The sequence below is a fragment of the Anser cygnoides genome, chromosome 2 (genome assembly GCF_040182565.1).
Source record: "Anser cygnoides isolate HZ-2024a breed goose chromosome 2, Taihu_goose_T2T_genome, whole genome shotgun sequence".
NCBI classification, from domain to species: domain Eukaryota; kingdom Metazoa; phylum Chordata; class Aves; order Anseriformes; family Anatidae; genus Anser; species Anser cygnoides.
In genome coordinates, this window is record NC_089874.1 from 84502461 (window position 1) to 84506518 (window position 4058).

A 4058-nucleotide genomic window follows, 5' to 3' on the forward strand; every position below is an offset into this window, starting at 1 on the left:
TCTTTGGTTGAAAAAGTGTGTAATTGATAAAATATTCTTCTTTCAAGGATTAATATTGCACTTGATTTTACATTGCTTGGTAGAGAAAATTTTACAAGATTAGTCTCTGGTCTGCTTTATGAAATGGTGAAAAAAGAAATTAAATCATTGTGCAACCCAAAATAAAAGCTTGGGAAATGTGAGAGATTTGGGAAGGGGAAAGTGCTTTATTATTACATGATAGAAGACCCATTCTCCTACTTACTGCGGGGCTAAGAGCATTACTGGTTACTGAACTCTTAGACTTAATTTATACTATTATATTAAATGTGCTTCAGAACGTTCCTGGGTGCTGAGGTTAACTGGCAAAGAGTAGCTTGCTGCCAGGATTCAAATTCATTTAATATCCAAAATTCCATGGCACGCTCAGGACTCATTTAAGCAAGGGTTATTTCACAGCGCTGAAGTTGTGTTGGGGAGCACTGGAAGAGCTCTGTAGTGCAGGTGACGGTGCCCCAGTGCATGGGAATGTTCCTCATCACTCTTAAATTTACTAGTATCGACACAACCTCAGCATGCAAGATCTGAGGAAGAAGAATAACTGAGCTGTAAGTCTTTATGCGCTAAGAATAATTACGCCAAACTCTTCCTGTGAATCACAGAACCCTAGGAGTTGGAAGGGACCTCAAGAGATCATCGGGTCCAACCCCCCTGACAACACAGGTTCCCTAGAGCAGGCTGCCCAGGTAGGTGTCCAGACGGGCCTTAAATATCTCCAGAGAAGGAGACTCCAGAGCCTCCCTGGGCAGCCTGTGCCAGTGCTCCATCACCCTCACCATGAAGGAGTTCTTTTGCATGTTGGTGCGGAACTTCCTGTGCTCCATTTTGTGGCCATTGCCCCTTGTCCTGTCCCCACAAACCACTGAAAAGAGGTTGGCCAAATCCCTCTGTCTCCCACACTTCAGGTATATGGAAGGATATTATTTCTTTCCCTTATTTCCATCAAGTCTACAAACATCTCAATGCAGATTTTTTGGACCAGGTCTTCTTGCTGTGGAAAAAGCAGTGTTTATTAGCTTCTGGCTGATGTCAGAAAGCTAACAGTTTAATCAAAGCATAGGATACAGAGTCACAGAATCGTCTAGGTTGGAAGAGACCTCCAAGATCACCGAGTCCAACCTCTGACCTAACACTAACAAGTCCTCCACTAAACCATATCACTAAGCTCAACATCAACATCTTTTAAATACCTCCAGGGATGGTGACTCAACTACTTCCCTGGGCAGCCTATTCCAATGCCTAACAACCCTTTTAGTAAAGAAGATTTTCTTAATATCCAGCCTAAACCTCCCCTGGCGCAACTTTAACCCATTCCCCCTCGTCCTGTCTCCAGGCATGTGGGAGAATAGACAAATCCCCATCTCTCTACAGCCTCCTTTAAGGTACCTATAGAGAGCGATGAGGTCGCCCCTGAGCCTCCTCCAGGCTGAACAAGCCCAGCTCCCTCAGCCGCTCCTCGTAAGACTTGTTCTCCAGACCCCTCACCAGCTTGGTCACCCTTCTCTGGACCCTCTCAAGCACCTCCATGTCCTTCTTGTAGCGAGGGGCCCAAAGCTGAACACAGTACTCAAGGTGTGGCCTCACCAGAGCTGAGTACAGGGGGACAATCACTTCCCTAGACCTGCTGGCCACACTGCTTCTTATACAGGCCAGGATGCTGTTGGCCTTCTTGGCCACCTGAGCACACTGCTGGCTCATATTCAGCCGACTATCCACCAATACTCCCAGGTCCTTCTCGGCCAGGCAGCTTTCCAGCCACTCATCTCCCAGCCTGTAGCTCTGCTTGGGGTTGTTGTGCCCCAAGGGCAGGACCCGGCACCTGGTCTTGTTGAACTTCATCCAGCTGGCCTCAGCCCATCAGTCCAGCCTATCCAGATCCTCCTGCAGAGCCTTCCTGCCCTCGAGCAGATCGACACACGCACCTAACTTGGTGTCATCTGCAAACTTACTGAGGGTGCACTCGATCCCCTCATCCAGGTCATCAATAAAGATATTAAAGAGGACCGGCCCCAGCACTGAGCCCTGGGGGACTCCACTAGTGACCGGCCTCCAACTGGATTTGGCTCCATTCACCACAACTCTTTGGGCCTGGCCATCCAGCCAGTTTCTAACCCAACAAAGCATACGCCAGTCCAAGCCATGAGCAGCCAGTTTCTTGAGGAGAATGTTGTGGGAAACGGTGTCAAAAGCCTCACTGAAATCAAAGTAGACCACATCCACAGCCTTTCTCTCATCCACTAAGCGTGTTACTTTGTCATAGAAGGAGATGAGGTTCATCAAGCAGGACCTGCCTTTCACAAACCCATGCTGACTGGGCTTGATCGCCTGGTTGCCCTGCAAGTGCCGCGTGATGACACTCAAGATAATCTGCTCCATGAGCTTCCCTGGCACTGAGGTCAAGCTAACAGGCCTATAGTTCCCCAGATCAACCCTCCAGCCCTTCTTGTAGATGGGCGTCACATTTGCTTGCCGCCAGTCGACTGGGACCTCCCCTGATAGCCAGGACTGCTGATAAATAATGGAAAGCGGCTTGGCCAGCTCCTCCGCCAGTTCTCTCAGTACCCTCGGGTGGATCCCATCCGGCCCCATCGACTTGCGTACATCCAAGTGTTGTAGCAGGTCACCAACCATTTCCTTGTGGATAGCGAGGGCCACATCCTGCTCCCCATCCCCTTCCAGCAGCTCAGGGTACCAGGTATCCAGAGAACAACCGGTCCTGCCGCTAAAAACTGAGGCAAAGAAAGCATTGAGCACCTCAGCCTTTTCCTCATCTTTTGTAACTAAGTTTCCCCCTGCATCCAGTAAAGGATGGAGATTCTCCTTAGTCCTCCTTTTTGTGTTGATGTATTTGTAAAAACGTTTTTTGTTATCTTTAACGGCAGTAGCCAGATTGAGCTCCAGATGAGCTTTGGCCTTTCTAATTTTGTCCCTGCACAGTCTCGGAACATCCTTATAGTCCTCCTGAGTGGCCCGCCCTCTTTTCCGAAGATTATAAACCCTCTTTTTTCTCCTAGGCTCGAGCCACAACTCTCTGTTCAGCCAGGCCGGTTTTACAGCAGCCACCATTTCAGTAGAAGCAAAATTAAACTGGAATCACAGCAAGAGCCAACTTATTTGTCAGCTTTAGAACTACTAAGCACAAGCAACAGTGGAAGTGGCCACCAAAGTGGAAACTTCAGAAGAAATTAGTACACAGACTGTCATCCACCCAAACACTAGAGAGTTTATGTATTTGTTGTCAGTGCATGCTAAAACCCCTATGTCTCTGTCATCAGTTCACAAAGAGTAACGACCAGCAGCTCCCATATTACTCCATGAAACAAATTGCAGACCACATCTAAAGAGTTCATTTGTGCTTGTAACGTTGGTTTTGCTGCACTGCTACATCCATTCCCTACCCACCATTTGCTTTTTGAAGTCTCACATACCCATATAGTCTTTATTTATACAATATTTTATTTTTTCCTTAGAAGATCCTTGCCTTATTTGGTACACAGAATGAATGGTGAGCATTTAATAGGCATAGACTGAGTACTTCATTTTCTCTTTATTAATGAAAGCAAGCCTGGACCTTATGTTCTGAAGTAACAGCAACAACAGAAGACGTAGAAGCATCTCAGTACAGTAGGCACAGAGAGCAGCCAAAGATATTTAAATTGGGTTGTGGGAGATAGAAGTTCACTTCAGCTTTGACACTGGCAAGTCTAAATCCAAACTAGTGCTCGGAGTTCAGGTCATACTGTGGACAGTATCACAGAACCACAAAAGCGAGAGCTAGAGAAAGTCTTTCAGTACACTGCTTACAGAACTCAATGACAGAAGAAAATTCAGCTCCCCAGGAAGAAAACATGAAGTATTACAAACTCTTACATAACGTGGAAAACCACATAATAGGATCCAATGGCTGGAAGCTGCAGCCAGGCACAAAGAAATTAGAATTAATACATATTTAATAAACAGGATGATTAACTACTGGAATAAACTACCTAGGGAGTTTGTGGATCTTCTTGATATCTTTG